This window comes from Danio rerio, chromosome 7 (assembly GCF_049306965.1).
Source record: "Danio rerio strain Tuebingen ecotype United States chromosome 7, GRCz12tu, whole genome shotgun sequence".
NCBI lineage: Eukaryota > Metazoa > Chordata > Actinopteri > Cypriniformes > Danionidae > Danio > Danio rerio.
The window spans coordinates 80270001-80286806 of NC_133182.1; positions in this window are offsets into that span (position 1 = coordinate 80270001).

The window sequence follows — 16806 nt, forward strand, 5'->3', positions numbered from 1 at the left end:
CACACATTAGATCCACTGCAGAACAAACACATCTCACTCACTCACTCACTCACTCACTCACTCACTCACTCACTCACTCACTCACTCACTCACTCACTCACTCACTCACTCACTCACTCACTCACTCACTCACTCACTCACTAACTCACTCACTCACAAACCACTTAAACCCAGGAGCAGTTTCTAGAAGAGCCCAGAATATAGTGTTGAGTTCAGGAGTGATGAGTCCAAATGACCAGAGTTTGTGTTCAGAACAAGCCGAGTGATGTGCGGGTGGCTGAGCTCATGCAGGGTTATCCTGCTCACCGCTTCATCAGATTACTCTGCTGGATTTACACTCATTTCATCTTGACTCATTATTCCTGGAAACACGACGGCGTGTTGAGCTGCAGTAGAAACGCTTCTGGGTTTGAGTTTGTGGAGATCTGCTCAGAAACAGGAGCTTTGAGCTGATCACCTGATACCACTGAACACTGCACACGAGTCTGAGCACATGTCCATCACTTACTGCTGTGTGTCCACTGTAGACGGTGTGTGTGATTGGTGTGTGTGTGTGTGTGTGTGTGTTTACTGTAGATGGTGTGTGTTATTGGTGTGTGTGTGTGTGTGTGTGTGTTTACTGTAGACGGTGTGTGTTATTGGTGTGTGTGTGTGTGTGTGTGTCCACTGTAGACGGTGTGTGTGATTGGTGTGTGTGTGTGTGTGTGTTTACTGTAGATGGTGTGTGTTATTGGTGTGTGTGTGTGTGTGTTGACTGTAGATGGTGTATGTTATTGGTGTGTGTGTGTGTTGACTGTAGATGGTGTGTGTTATTGGTGTGTGTGTGTGTGTTTACTGTTGACGGTGTGTGTTATTGGTGTGTGTGTGTGTGTTTACTGTAGATGATGTGTGTTATTGGTGTGTGTGTGTGTTGACTGTAGACGGTGTGTGTTATTGGTGTGTGTGTGTGTGTGTGTTTACTGTAGATGGTGTGTGTGTGTGTGTGTGTTGACTGTAGACGGTGTGTGTGCTCTGCCGTTATGATGATGATCATCTGCTGTGTTTGTTTAATACTAATACTGAGAGTCTCCAGCAGAGCAGACCTGACTGTGTTCACCAGCGGCCTCAGCTCAGCGGCTTCACTGTGTGTGTGTGTGTGTGTGTGTGTGTGTGTGTGTGTGTGGTCTTGTGTTCATGTACAGTAGAGGTGCATCATTACAGTCTGTGGTTACAGCAGCGCAGTGTGTGTGTGTGTGTGTGTGTGTGTGTGTGTGTGTGTGTGTGTGTGTGTGTGTGTGTCACAGATGGAGATTCAGCAGCAGCAAAAATAGAAAAGAATGAAAAGGCAGTTTCACCCTCACACCTGCAGGAGAGAGAGAGAGAGAGAGAGAGAGAGAGAGACAGAGAGAGAGAGAGTCTTCAGATCAGCAGGTAACTCTCTCTCGCTCACACACACAGACACACACACACACACACACACACAGACTGTTTACTGTTAAGGGTGTGTGCTTGAATGTGAGCTTTAATTGAGATCATCTTCATCGTAATCTTCATCATCATCTTCATCATCATCGTCAGTATCTTCGTTCTCATCATCTTCATCCTCTTGTCTCCCGCTCTATGTTCAGCGGGTATCTCCTGGCTGTGTGTTGTATCTGGGTCAGGGAAGCAGCTCGTCTTCATCTTCTGGAATCTAATAAGCTCTGCTGGTTTCCTCCGCTCTGCTGTTGAGTTATTACTGGCGGGAAAACCACAACTGGTCTGATGTGAGCTGATCATGTTAAAGAGGAGCAAACACACGCACACGCACACACACACACACACACACACACACACACACACACACACACACACACACAAACACAGAGACCAAAACGGCACACTCACACTCCAAATCAGGCTCACACTCAACCAACCTGCACACACGTACATACACACGTACACACACACACACGCAGTTTTAATATTTCATATTTAATAATGCGGGGCTGCGGGACGCCGGCTGCTTTAAACACACAGCAGGAGGACGCTTCAGCAGCCGGCCAGAGAAACCTGATATTAGAATACAGTTCAGACACTCAGAGATCTGCAGGACGTACTTCACAATAATAGTGTGACCTGGTGTGAACAGAATGAGCTGCAGACACTGCTTCATCACTGTCAAACAGCTGAAGATGATAGGAAATCAAAACAATGCAGAGTTCTGAAGAGATAAATGAGTTCAGGAGTTCACCCTCGGCTGATGATTGATTATGAAGAGTGTCCCGGGAGAGAGCCCTGAGCTCTGAAGATCCTCGAGCCCGGGGCTGCCTCCCGTTTGCAGGGCGAGAGGGGAGTTTGAGCTTAGGTAGGACTGGAGAACTCCCCTGCTGTAGAAGCTAATGAGCAGTTAGGGATTGCTCGATACGTCTGACTAGGAGCAGCTCTGTGGTGCCAATTTGGATTAGTCAATACTCGTATGTCACATGTCTTTAGATAGAACCGGGGAACCCGGGGGAAACCCACATGAACACATGAAGAACGTGTTAACTCCACACAGAAACGCCGGCTGACCTGGTAAGGACTTGAATCAATGACCTTCTTGCAGTGAGGCAACAGTGCTAACCACTGGGCCACCATGCTGCCCTGTCTAGGAAAGGAGGAGGAGTAGGGTGGACTCTTCAAGAGGAAGATCACTGTGGAATGGATCTTTGGTTGTTTATGTTGAGTTAGGAATCATCTGATTGGTAGATCATGTGTTAGCTGATGCTGGTGCTGGACCGGCTGTGATCAATCATGATCCCCTCGATATTAGTTTATAAATAAACCACACTTATAGATGCACACTGTTTCTGTTCAAATCAAATAAAAAAACGTCCCCTCCCCCTCATCAGCATCTGTTCTCTGATTGGTGTGTACTGAGGGCAGGATCAACCGGATCATGAGATCCACCAATAAGAAACCACAACCACACAATTAATTAAGCTCCTCAAGCTCCACCTGTTTGATCCAAAAGCAGAGAATGCAGCAGATAAGAGCAGAGCAGCGTTAGTTCACCATCAGTTCAGCTCAAATGAAGATCCACGCTGCACTGATCTACATGTGTATTAGTGTGTGTGTGTGTGTGTGTGTGTGTGTGTGTCAGCAGTGTGTGAATGTCTCCAGCAGCCTCTAATGGTGAAGATGATTGATTAATATATTTTTCTAATCAGACTTCATAAAAACCGTCTGCAGAAACACTTTGATTGACATTGAAAGCCCCGCCCACTAGTGACCATCTCTCTATCTCATTAGCATAAACAGCAGCCCTGAGTGTGAAGCAGCTGCAACTTTTCATTGTACATCAGTCTTACATGCTGTAGCGATTTTTGGGTGAAATGCTAATGGTCTAACCTGATTCAATGATTTATGCTAAGCTAAGCTAAAAGTGGTCTCGCCAGACCCAGAAACCAGCTAAATGTTTTCAGAACTGATAAAACTCAACGGTTAGGATTAGCATGTTTCCAGGTTTTATTAATAGTATATTGTCTGCAAATATGGCGGCACAGTGGCTCAGTGGTGACGCTCTGTCGTCTCACAGCAAGGTTGCTGGTTTGAGTCCCGGCTGGGTCAGTTTGTGTTTGCATGTTGCCAACAGCCCAAACACAGGCGCTGAAGGGGAATTGATAAACTGAATTAGTCGTAGTTGTGAAGGGTGTTTCCCAGTACTGGGTTGCTGCTGGAAGGACATCTGCTGTGTAAAACAGACTGGTGATTCATTCCGCTGTGGCTGCCCAGATAAATAAGGGACTGAATGAATGATTAGCAGTGTACCTCATAAGTGCACTGCCCACAGAATTAAACGCACTTCTTTATCTCAAAAGCTGAAAGATTTCTAACGGGGAACACTGAAGTCTGTGCTCAAGCAGAGGGAAAAACCCTTAAAAAGTCCAACATGAAACAAGAGGCCAGTGCGAGAGCTGTGTGTTTGTTAAAGTCAGCGCTGAACTCCTCATCTAATGTCGATTGGTGTGGGAAACGCTCTGCTTGGCTTCACTGAAAGTTTCTCTCCCTGAGGAAACGCCGTCGCCAACAAACACCTGATCTGGCGCCGGCGCCGTCACTGCGCCTGAAATAACCACATTGTTAAATGATGTTCTGTGAAGTTTGTCTCGCAACCATTAGTCGCTCGCCAATTAAAATCTCTAATGACTTAATGCTCTGAAGTCTGTGTTTGTGCGGCGGCGCTCTGTGAATACTGAATAAACACCTGCGCTCTGAAGCGCCATCAGGATTCTAGCGGCTTCCACTGACTCTTAATTGTGGAGGCTTCACATGCGGAGCGCTTCTAACTCAACATTGATATTCTGGGGCTGATTCTGCGCTCTTTGAGCCGCCGTTACGCTGCTTTTCTGCGCTGCGAGGCCCAGCGCGTCCTGACCCGATGATCCGCTTTACACAACATGTGCATTTCTGGCAGACAGACATACTGAAGGAGGCCTGATAGAAGCAGCAGTCTCTGGCAGATGAATAATTAACACACACTCATGCAGTAAATAAACATCTGAAGGTTGCTCGGGTTTTGCTCTCTGATGGGGGATCTGATGTATTGGAGAAATGTTTAGTGATTGCACAACCGGGCTCTGCTTAAATGCTGGATATTGGCCTGTTTGTGCTGGGTTATGTCGGTTTAGTCTCTCTCAGTAGTATGATGCAAGCTCAGATTAGATCTATCAGAGATGCTATGCCAGACTCAATGGAGCTAGTGATGTCACTGTGAGGGGCGGGGTTAGGGGTGGAGCTCATTAAAAAGCATTGCATGCAGCTCAGATTGCACTGCAGCCAGACCTCTCTCGTCTCTCTAGGACAGGGGTCACCAATCTCGTTCCTGGAGGTCCAACTTGCCTCAACACACCTGCCTGGGTGTTTCAAGTATACCTAGTAAGAGCTTGATCAGCTGTTCAGGTGTGTTTGATTAGGGTTGGAGCTAAAATCTGCAGGACACCGGCCCTCCAGGAACAAGTTTGGTCCACGATCACCATCTCAAATCTGCATGACATCCATCATGTGTGGAGTCTGTTTGGATCGGGAGAGTCCTCTTTTCTTAGGTGTGGGATACAGTAGCTTCGGAAATGTCAGAGTCGTAAAAGTCAGGGCTGTGGATGTAGACATGTCACGAAGTGTGTTTTGAGCAAACTTCAAGCCTGCGAAAGATCATAAAATAGATTGTTTGGCCTCCTGAGTTTCACAATCAACAGTCTGAAGGTTAAGCAGTTTTATTCAGGGATCACTTGTTGAGAAAGAGCTTCAGGCACTAGTTTGTGCTTCAAAGATTCCCCGGCACACACACTCCAGAGAGAGATGCTGGTTTAAAGAGAGGACTTAAAGTTTGCAGGAAACTACCAGCTGAAGTTAAACTGAGCACTGCCAGAGCTGCAGCCCTCTGCACCGCCGCTGATCTCAGGCTGCGTTCCAGTACACATGTACGCCCTTCACTCGCTAAACTACTTCCATCTCATTCCCTCAGATGTACCTCATTGATTATTTTACGCAAGTGTGCACTACTGGCATCTCAATGGATATAAACGATAAACACTAAACCGATGATCTCAAACTCAATTCCTTAATTCCACAGCTCTGCATGGTTTAGCTCCAAACACCTCCAACTCGCACCTGCTTAATAGTCCATGGTCATCTTGGATTGTGTCGTCAAGATCACATTGCATTCCAGAACATATAGGTGCTGGAGTGGACATAGCATATTAAAGCCGACCCGCTCCCTTGGTCAAACCAAGAGATCACATTTCATCAAAGCAGAGGTGCCCAAACTCAATCCTGGAGGGCCAGTGTCCTGCAGAGTTTAGTTCCAACCCCAACAAGACACACCTGGGCTAGCTAATCAAGCTCCTATAGGCTTTCTAGAAACATCCTTACAGGTGTGTTGAGGCAAGCTGGGGTTAAAATCTACAGGACACTGGCCCTTCGAGATTGGACACCCCTGATATGAAGTATCATCATTTGTGTCTGAAGATAAAGCGATCTCTCAGGGGACTGGAGCAAGATGAGGGAGAGTAATCAAGGACGGGATTTTAGGCGTTAGGAACTAACAAACAAGAAATAAGGACAGTATAAAACAGCAACTCTCGCTCTTCAGTTCGCCTCTTTCTAAACATATGTTAGAGCATTTCTTTTTCACAATGATAACCGAGTTAAACGTTGAAACAATTAAGCGAGGGCTGGTGGAGTTTTCTCTTGAATATGAAGTGTTGAGTGCACGACTCCAGAGTTCTGCCACTCGATGTTCCCGAGGAGAACCGTAGGCTGGTTACACCAGGGAGACAGAGAATAGATCTGCCAACATCACAGTCAACAAAAATAGTCCCTATTCACAAAGTGCAAAAAAAGAAGAGAGAGAACATAAGCTCATCTCCAAATCCAACTCAAAAGTCCAAACTGCAATTAATTCAGTGAAGATGGCGAAACACTACAGCGATTTCCACAGCAAAGGAAATAAATGAAGGAAAGCAGATGAATATTTCAGCGCAGCAGCACCGGCACACATTAACACGATCAATCCCGCTGTGCTTTCTGTAACTCTCAGGTCAAGTGTGGCGCAGCTAACAGGATTTATTCCTTCAGACTCACACAGGGTCAAACACAGGTTCTGCCCGTGCTCAGGATTCAGGAGCACAAACTGCACTGCATTCCTGCATCCATAAGTCCAGGTCGGTTTTCAGCCCTTCCAACAGTTTCAGGGCATTGTTATATAAGTGTGTGTGTGTGTGTGTGTGTGTGTGTGTTTTGTGTGTGTGTGTGTGTGTGTGTGTGTGTGTGTGTGTGTGTGTGTGTGTGTGTGTGTGTGTGTGTGTGTGTGTGTGTGTGTGTGTGTGTGCGCTGTGATCATTTACACAATACTGTTTTCAGCAGTGAAGAATAACTCGGGCTCCTGAAATTGCAAACCTTGGGAAATTTGTTTTTCATAGAGAATGCTTTAGGAAGTCTTGCTGTTATCGTCTGTGTGTAAACTAGGTGAGCGCATGTGTGTCTGACAGAAATAAATCCTGTTAGCTGCGCCACGCTCGACCTGTGAGTTACAGAGTTACTGGGATTGATTATATTAAAGTGTGCTGGTGCTGCTGGGCTGAAATACGCGCGTGCGTCTCTTCATTTATTTTCCTGGCTGGGGAAATTGCATGTGTAGGAGCAGCTGTGTGGCCTAATGGTCAGAGATTCAGACATGCAACCTAAAGACTGCAAGGTCGAATCCCAGTACCTGCGGAAGCTGAGGGGGTGAAATACCATACGGTTAGCATATTTGGCCATCACTCACTTTAAAAAGAGAAAAACATTATGCATTCTGTGTGTTGACATGAGCAAACACTTGACGGCATCAATGGAGGACTGCAGGAGCAAAGTGAACCGGGACTTTGACAACATCTGTACCTGACACTTTTCCAAAATGCAAAAGAAACAAATGTAGAATGTTGTTGTAAACAAACCCTGAGCTGCGTCGCGTTTGACAATCCTTAAATCTGCTGACAATTCATTGACTTAGCTGTTACCACTTAACAGCCTGGTACAGCACAGTGGGACAGATCTGCAACACCGGACGTGATGAAAGACGTCTCCTCCATGTTAAAAGTGTTTTGTTCAGAACATTTGCAAGAACGTCACGCAGTGTCTATTTCAGAAGACGTTTCTATTTCTGCTGCGTCACGGCTGAACAACAGCGTAAACATCTACAAGCGTGATCACCTCGGCTGCTGCTGTATACACTGGTGTCTAATACCGGTGTGAGCTTGAACACTATTCTAGCTGACATTTATGGCCATGGGATTGCTCTCCTGTTTGTCCATTTGACTCGGTATTTCACTTCTCATTACCACATGTTATCTTACACTCAAACCTCTCCTCTAACAAATGAGCATATGTATGTGCTCTGTGAGGCCTCACTCTGACCTTTGAATTTCTGGGGTCACACTATGATCTTTGAATTGACCCCATCACCCCTTCTTCAGTGACCCCATCTTTCTCTTTTATGACCTTTCATTCTTACATCAAACTCTTTTCTGTCTAATGTTAGTCCCCTCTTTACCTTTGACCAATTCTTTTTGCTCTGTAACTCGTATCATTTGACCTGTGATCACCATGTTTTTCTGTTTGATCTAACCTTTGACCTTACACTTAACCTCCTGTTATCCACTGTTGACCTTGTGTCCACACCCTTCATACTGTGACCCCATCTTTGGTTTGTTAAGCCTCAGTTTGACCTTTGACTCGTGCATTTGTCCTTTGACCCCTCCTGGCCTTTGTGAGGTAGGGTTCACAATGCACTTGACCTTCTGAAGTCACACTTCACGCTGTGACCTTTGATTTGACCCCACCACCCCTTCAACTGTGACCTTGTCTTTCTCTTTTATGACCTTTCATTCTTACATCAAACTCTTTTTCTGTCTTATGTTAGTCCCCTCTTTACCTTTGACCAATTCTTTTTGCTCTGTAACTCTATCATTTGACCTGTGACCACCATGTTTGCTGTTTGACCTAACCTTTGACCATACATTTAACCTCCTGTTATCCACTGTTGACCTTGTGTCCACACCCTTCACACTGTGACCCCATCTTTGGTTTTTAAGCCTCGGTTTGACCTTTGACTCATGCTTTTGTCCTTTGACCCCTCCTGGCCTTTTCTGAGGTAGGGTTCACAATGCACTTGACCGTCTTTTGGGGGCACACTTTACGCGGTGACCTTTGAGTTGACCCCATCACTTCATCTGTCACCCCTTCTTTCCTCTGACCTCTTATTCTTACATTTGACCCATTCCTTTTTCTCCATTGTCCTATGATTATTGCATTTGCCTTGTGACCTAACCTGTGACCTTACACTTAACACTGTGACTTAATATTTTGCATTTGACCTTTGACTCTTGCCTTTGTCCTGGATCCATTTCCTCATGAGCCTAGACTTCTACCTTTACCCTTTAGCCTCATCATTTGACCTTTAACCGCTGTGTTTGCAGTACGACCTTAATCTTCGACCTTACTCTCAACCTCAGGGATTCACCTTGACCTTGTGGCCACACCCTTCACACTGTGACCCAGTGTTTTGTACTGAGGTCCCTTCTCCTGACATTTGACCCCTGCCCTTACCATGTGTCACATGTTTATGACCTTCCTGGCCTTTGCGCTGTGACACCAACCTTTGACCCAACACACCCCCTCCTAGGATCATACTTTACACTGATCTTGCCACATCCTTCCACCCTTCATGTCATGCCATCTAACAATATGACCTGTCCTTAGGACATTTGACCCCTGCTGTGCCCCCCCTCCCCCAAACCCTTTTTACCTTTCCCCTCCTGATTGTACTCCATGTTTGAGCCCTTTGTTGCCTCGCTTCACCTCCTGTGACGCCTCCCTATTTTTGTTGGTGAAGAATCTGAGCTCTCTGCTTTCCTCCTGTTTATCCAAGTTTCCTGCAACACCTACACGCCTCATTATCTGTCATTCAGCTCTGGCTTTCTGAGCTTTATTTGAGAGTTTGGACAGACTGATGCAATGAATTTCCTCTGCTGCGCTTCTTTGCAGTGTGTTTCCTCTGAGGAGCCTTCAGGTAAATCTGTAACCCTCCACCTGTCTGCTACAGCCTGGAGCACAGATGGGGGCTAAAACCACACACACTCACAGGAAACGCCAAAAATAACACAAAGACACCTAAAAACTGTATTATAAAACATATTGTTGAGAGTCAGATGGTGGTTGTGTTTTAGCATGGCAGTGGTTTGGTGCAGTGTTTTCAGGAGCTGTGCTAAAGCTCCTCTCTCTGTCAGAGTCGGGTAAATTCAGGACAAATATCTAATTTCTGAAAGGATGAACCCAGCAGAAGAGTATAAAGGCTGAGTATATACACCCTTCCTGATCCTCTACACACATTGTAGGCCTTGCCTAATGGATAACGTTAACACATATCAACGTGAAGCGTTATAATGGCAGGGTTATGTGAACCTGTGCATCGGTCAATGAAGTCTTCAAATATAGCAGCAGGTCTTGCTCTGCCGCCGGGCATTATACAATATTTATTTGACTCTACAGTATGGGATCAACTGGAATCCTGCAAGTAATCCTATATTGTGCATATGTAGGCTGTAAATCTCACCGTAACACAATACAATTTCCATTTTTCTCTTTTCTGATTACGTGGCGTTGTTTGGTCCTCAAGCCCCGGGGGATGACAGAGCATAATAGTGCTGCATATGCATTAAAATCAGCAGCAGAGCATAAGCTAGCGTATAAAAGGAGAGCACGTGCACACTTCTGACAGGAAAACTTTATACTGGACGTTTCCCTGGAACAGATTTGTAGCAGTGTAATGGATATCTGTGACTTGTTCTGTCGGCATCGTCTGTTTATCTTGTCTCTATCGCCGCTAAACGCAGTAGTGTCGCACGCCTGGATGGCAATATGATGCCTATTGATGCCTATTTAGTATGAAGTCGACAGCTTGAAGAACACAGCCATTTTTCCCCTGAAGTGTGTTTTCTTCTCAGATTCTGACAAATCAAACTGAGTGTTGCTGAGTCTGGATTGATCAGAACTGCAGACTCTTCAGATCCGCCGTCATCACAACTGAGGAGCCATATGTTTGTAATAGAAGCGATCGATCAAAGGCCTCCAGCGGTTTGGTGCTGTTCGCTCGCGGACAATCAGATCGTGTGTGTGTGTGTGTGTGTGTGTGTGCGTGTGTGTGTGTGAGTGTGTGTGTGTGTGTGTGTGTGTGTGTGTGTGTGTGTGTGTGTGTGTGTGTGTGTGTGTGTGTGGACAGGCCGAGGGATGCCTGGCATTAGGTGGCGTGTGTTGAAGAGCTCGTCCTGCTGCTCATAAGCTGGTTATTAATTAGCTGTCAGGTGAAACTCTGAGGTGTGCAGAACAGATGGAGTCTCTGAGGACACACACACACACACACACACACCTGCCCCCACACTGACCACAGTCACCAGACACTTTTTTCCCGAACAGATGAGAATTAAAGGCGTCCCGTTCTGCGCGTTCCTCTTTCATCTTGCTCTGTTGCGTAACGTTTCTGTTGGAGAATGAAAGCGATCTGCAGAGCTCAGAGTCTCTCCGCCGGGAGATATTCTCTATAGCAGTACTTTCTGAACTCCCTCAAACGTCTTCATTGTAGTTCTCTTCAGTTTCATTTAGTCTGGAGTTTTTCCATAAAGGTGTTTTAATAATGTCCAGGCCAGTGGGACAGAGGCGGGTATATACACCTACATGACCAGCATGCACATGTGCTGTGCAGTAGTCTTGAGTAGATCTGACTGACAGATCATCTTTTACAGGGATATGCATGGTTTAGCTGTTGGAGTACCTGAACGGTGTGCTGTAAAGGCTCCGCCCTCTTCAGGATAAAAGGGGGTGGAGCATCAGCTCATTTGCATTTAAAGAGATACTGCATGTTTTTGCATCCACCATAAGAGAGGCATTACAGCAGAGCAGAAACATCAAGCACAAATGTTAGAAAATGGGGAATAATAGATGTTTCACACATTACTAGACAGAAATGACACTGAATTAAAGGTCTGAGGTAGTATTTTGGTGTAAAGCATGCTTCAGTAATGGACGAATCTACAATTTGTTTGAGTTCTGAGCTACGCTGCCTAGATGCTTCTTAAAGTAGCTGTTGAATGAAGTTGCTGTAAGCTCGTTACGATAATCACGTGGGTCTGAAGATGCGGGAAATTCAGATGGAGGGCAGGAAGTAAAAAATGAATGGAGAAAGTCTGTATTTTCCTGATTTCTACCACATTTGAAAGCAGATATGAGCAGAAAATAAGCACATATGCTGGACATGATCCTCGTATCATGAAGAGAGCCGAGGTTTCCACTGAGCTAGGATATATTCGCCTGTCATTGAAAAATACTACAGTAATAGTGTTGGTAAGCATGCTATAGAAAGTTACTTGAATTAAACAGCTGTGGTGATTATATTGTTGCTGTGGTATGACACAACGACAGTAATCAACACATTATTCAATAGCCTTCAGTTTTCCACACTATAATCACAATACAGCAGTTTACAGTAAGGTTACAGTATTGATTACCGTTCATCAGTGCACTATGATGCAGTAATATTCCGTTGCATTTCATTTTTGCTCTGTGGATGAGCTTGCCATCATCAAACATTCACCGCTGCTGCGCATCTCCATGTTCACGTTACGGTTGTTTATTCTGCTGAAACGCCTGTAAAGACTTGGATTATTGCAAAACAAGATGGAGATTGGATTGCAGCGAGTGCATGCTGGGTACAGTATTGATATTCTCCTGGATATTATACAAGTGTGCTGGTGTTTGTATCTGATTGTTGTATAACACATTAACATATTTACACACACAGTTAGGCCTGTATATCATGTTTATTGGTGCTGTCAAATGAATCACTGCGTTCAAAAAGGTTTGTACACATGGATGTGTTGAATAAATCTTCAATACATGCCACCTTTTCTTCCATTTTTCAGCCAGTTTCTTGAGCTTTTCCCTCTTTATGAGCTAAAACATTTGGAAGTCTGTAAAAGCTGTTCTGCATTTCATATTTTGGTTGGTTTAAACAATGATAAACCACATAAAGCAGAAATATGTTGATGTCCTGATAACGATTCCTACGCAGAAGAATCACTTCCTGCCCTCCATCTGAGTTGTGAAGTGGGCGTGTCCTTTTAAAGTGTATGCAGATGAGCTTGAACGTTGGGGGCGGATCTTCAAAGCATTAAATGATTTGATCATTTCATTTGTGTTTGCTATTGGTCAGATTAGAGCAATGATCTGCAATAAATAAACCAATGCAAAAAAAGAAAGACTTTTCATCCTTTGAACAAACTCTAAACTCTTTTTTTTTCCTTTTTTTTTAAATGTGTATTTTTTGCACAATATCAATCTTTTTTGTTTTTAAAGGCACTATATCTAAGAGTTTCTATGTGCCTGAATCAAAAACGTTACTAATAATCTGCAAAAAAACACATTTTTGCAAAAAAATGTGAAATTTTTATTTTATTTTAAATCTATTCTGAGAATAAACCGCTTTAATGCCGACACATGAGCGCTCCTCAATTATACATACTCCAGTGCTTTACATGCATGTGAGTATTCCAAACCAATGTGCATCAGAGATGTTTACCGTGAGGTCTCCTGAAGGTCAGAGTCCAGCCCCAGGTGAGCGATGCTTTACATTTCCTGGATATTGTGCTCACATCAGGCTTTCCGCAGACTGATCAATCTGAAGGGAGATTTCTGAAACTCAATACACAGCCCAGTGCTGATGTCCAGAGAAAACCGTGTTAATGCTGAATAATTAAAGCCCACCTTTGCGGATAACAAGTCTGGGAAGAAAAATGATTCCCACCGCATGAAGTCCCACTGGTGCTGCTCTGAAGAGCTGGAGATCTGGCAACCCAAGCTCATTGGAGACGCGTGTCCAGGACTGCACCACAAACTGTGCCCGGTGCTGCGTCTGCATGCAGGAGTTTCAAATACATGCAAATTCAACAATCTCAAATACATTACTAGACCATGCTTTCGAGAGGGGTATAGCTGCAGACTCGGTGGACATGCAATCTGAGCTGCTGTTTAATGCCCACCCTTAACCCCGCCCTTCACTATGACATCACTCACTCTACTGATTGCATTGTGTCTGATGCTGGATCTCAGAGATATGCAATGTCAGCTTGCAAATCTAAGTCTGCATCCAGACACTGGTGATGTTTTCTCATATGTGCCATTTCTCGTAAATCCACCAGAGGTCGCTGTGCTCAATTTTGCACATCTCACATGTTTTTTGGTTCCTTAGTATGTAGCCCTGGGCACATATTCCCAATGAGCCTGTGTTGGTGATGTATGTACCCTGGGCTACGTCTGCTTGCAGGATTGATTTCACAATTCCCCTAGAGGCCGCTGAGTATGTTTTTGACAGTCTCGAATGCGCACATAGGCCACTTTATTTCTCGTAAACCTCCATAGCCTGATCTGTACAATTCTGTGTATCTTAAATACATTACTGGGTCAAATGTGCTCTGCATGCATGCCGTTTACACGTGCTTCTTGTGCTTGTTTGTGAGAGAAACACTCCAGCTTGCTATGTTGCATATAAAAGCTTGCTATCGCCCTCGACCACACCTATAGTGTTTTCTAAAGCAAACTAGAAAAGCCGTCACAACCTTAGGCATGATTTCACACAGCTATTCATTTCTTTTTGGTTTTGCTTTACCTGGTTTCTGGAGTCTTCCCTTGCCAGACTCGAACTCCTGGTCTGCTCCACATCTCAAGTCTAACAATGTACAAGGTGAGCTACTGAGCAAACTGACCTCACTGGGAAAGCCGTCCACACAGAGGACAGGTTATTAGCCAGACATATGTCATTATCAGGTTGTTGTGTTTGTTGAGCTGAGGATAACCTCCCACTCTGGTGGACAATAGAGCAAAACAAACAAACAAACAAACAAACAAACAAACAAACAAACAAACAAAGGAGCAGAAGTGGTGGGTGACCTCGCTCGCCCTGTAGCTTTCGCTTTACACACACTATACAGCCGGACGGATGCCAGAATACTTGCATGCACTTTCCCCAAAAAACTGTTCCCAATGATGCAGTGTGGTAAAGGCAGCGTTCAGAGAGACGCTCCTCCGCTCAGTGGGAAGTGAATAGTGAACGTGTGATTGTGCTTCTCCATCATCCGTCTCTGCAGGAGATGAAGATCCAGCATCTTTACTGCATCCTCAAATGAGTCTCTGCTCTTTATTCACATCCGTCAAGCTTTAACCACGATCATGACGAGCTCTGAAGCACTCTTTCCCAGAAAACACGCTCCTGTCTGACGGATAGAGCAAGCTTTAGAGGAATTCTTCATCAAAACAAAGCCTTAAAGCACAACGGTAAGCTCAACACCATCAGTGTGTCAACACAAATGTAGAAGCCAACCAGAAAAATACATGACGAACCTGGAGCAGACCATCATCTTCAGTGCTGAGACCTGAGAGAAACATGGTCAAAGAGTGAGGATCCAGTATTACTGAGGTTTGAGGACGTGTTTATAAGTCATTCTGATCAGTTTATTTCAAGGGAAAATCAGCAAACCAATAACTGAATCCTCAATAAACTCCTGATTTGATGCGTATGTATAGTTATTAGGGTAGTATTTGGGTTTAGGTGTCAAGATCAGGCAGAATAAGAGCTTTATAAGTGCTAATAAACATCCAATATCCTAATAATAGGTCCTGTGTTGAATTCAGTTGATTTGTTTTACTCCGGTTGTTCTTTACTCTTTATTTAAGGTCTCCCTGATGCCGTGATTATTCATGAACTCCTGTGCAATAATGAGTGAGGTGTGTTACTCTGTGGCCTGGGTTAGAAGGCTGTTTGGTGAAGTAGATGACGAATGAATCCATAATTAAGAGACATCACTTACATGTCATGCATTATTACACAGTGCACATGTTCACAGAGACACAGCAGTGTTGTTTCTATCACCTGCAGACTGCTGCTTTAAACACACTGGAGAAACTGAAGCCCTGCTCGTGTCCTCCTGGAGCCGGAAGAGTTATTTTGGAGAGATCTGCACGAACACTTGTTTATTTCTGCTGACTAGAATGTTTGGTCCTCTGCGGTGTCGCAGTGCGAGATGGTCCGCTGATGGGCTTTATTAATGCAGATCTTTAGCTCAGCTACTTGTCATGAAGCGCAGTGTGTTTCCGAGCGCGCTCCGCTGGGAATCCTGCAGATTTATGAATGCGAACACTGATCCTGCTTGAGCGAGAGCGATTCTGAAGCTGAACGGGTTGATCTGCGAGAGGTGTGGCACGAGGCCTCGGTTCCCATCCAAACAAACAGCGCCAGATCGGGGACTCATCTCATCTTACACGCCGCTATTTTTAGACGCCTCTTGTTAAAAGCGGTTGTGTGTTAGCGGAGGGTGTGTGGGAGCAGCGCTGGCTTCGGTCTCCGGCTCCACAGCCAAACACATTCAGAAGCAGAAAGACTTCAGATCAGCCGTGACGGATCAGATCAGTCTTAAGCTGTGATATGAGCTGATGTGTCGCTCGCTCTTTCACTGCGATTAGCTTTAATGAGCCTAAATCACAAAGACCATCCACAGAGCGAGGCTCAGAGTCACGCTGCCGAGCCCACAGGTGCAGGTTTGGGCTGTGGTCGTGCACTAGCTGCAGGTCTGTGTCATTAGTGATCAATTAAAGCACGTGGCCCAGTAAATCAGACTCAGCTATAGTGAACGTGCTGGCGTACGCTTATACACACATGAACACACTGCATACACACCTGCAGCTTTCACACACTCATCATCTGCCAGGCTGTGAGCTGTTCCAGGGTCTGGAATGAAGACCTCGATCCTGAGGTTCATCATCCGGGTGACGAGAGGCCCATCTGCTGCAACATGGTGATGAGCTCCTGGAGGAGGAGATATTGCTGATCGATTGACCTGCTAATGATTAGTAGAGGAGATGAGAGCATGGTCTGGTGCAGTTTTGCCCATCTGCTGGTGTTGGTGCAGTTTTGCTCATCTGTATTTTATTTATTTATTAATTTTTTTTTGGAGTTTTGCCCATTCGCCTGTTTTGGTGGAGTTCTGCCCATATACCATTGTGGTGGAGTTTTGCCCATCTGCCAGTTTTGGTGGAGTTCTGCACGTCTGCCAATTTAGGTGGAGTTTTGCCCATCTGCAAATTTAGGTGGAGTTTTGCCCATCTGCCAGTTTAGGTGGAGTTTTGCCCATCTGCCAATTTGGGTGGAGTTTTGCCCATCTGCCAATTTGGGTGGAGTTTTGCCCATCTGTCAGTTTGGGTGGAGTTTTGCCCATCTGCCAG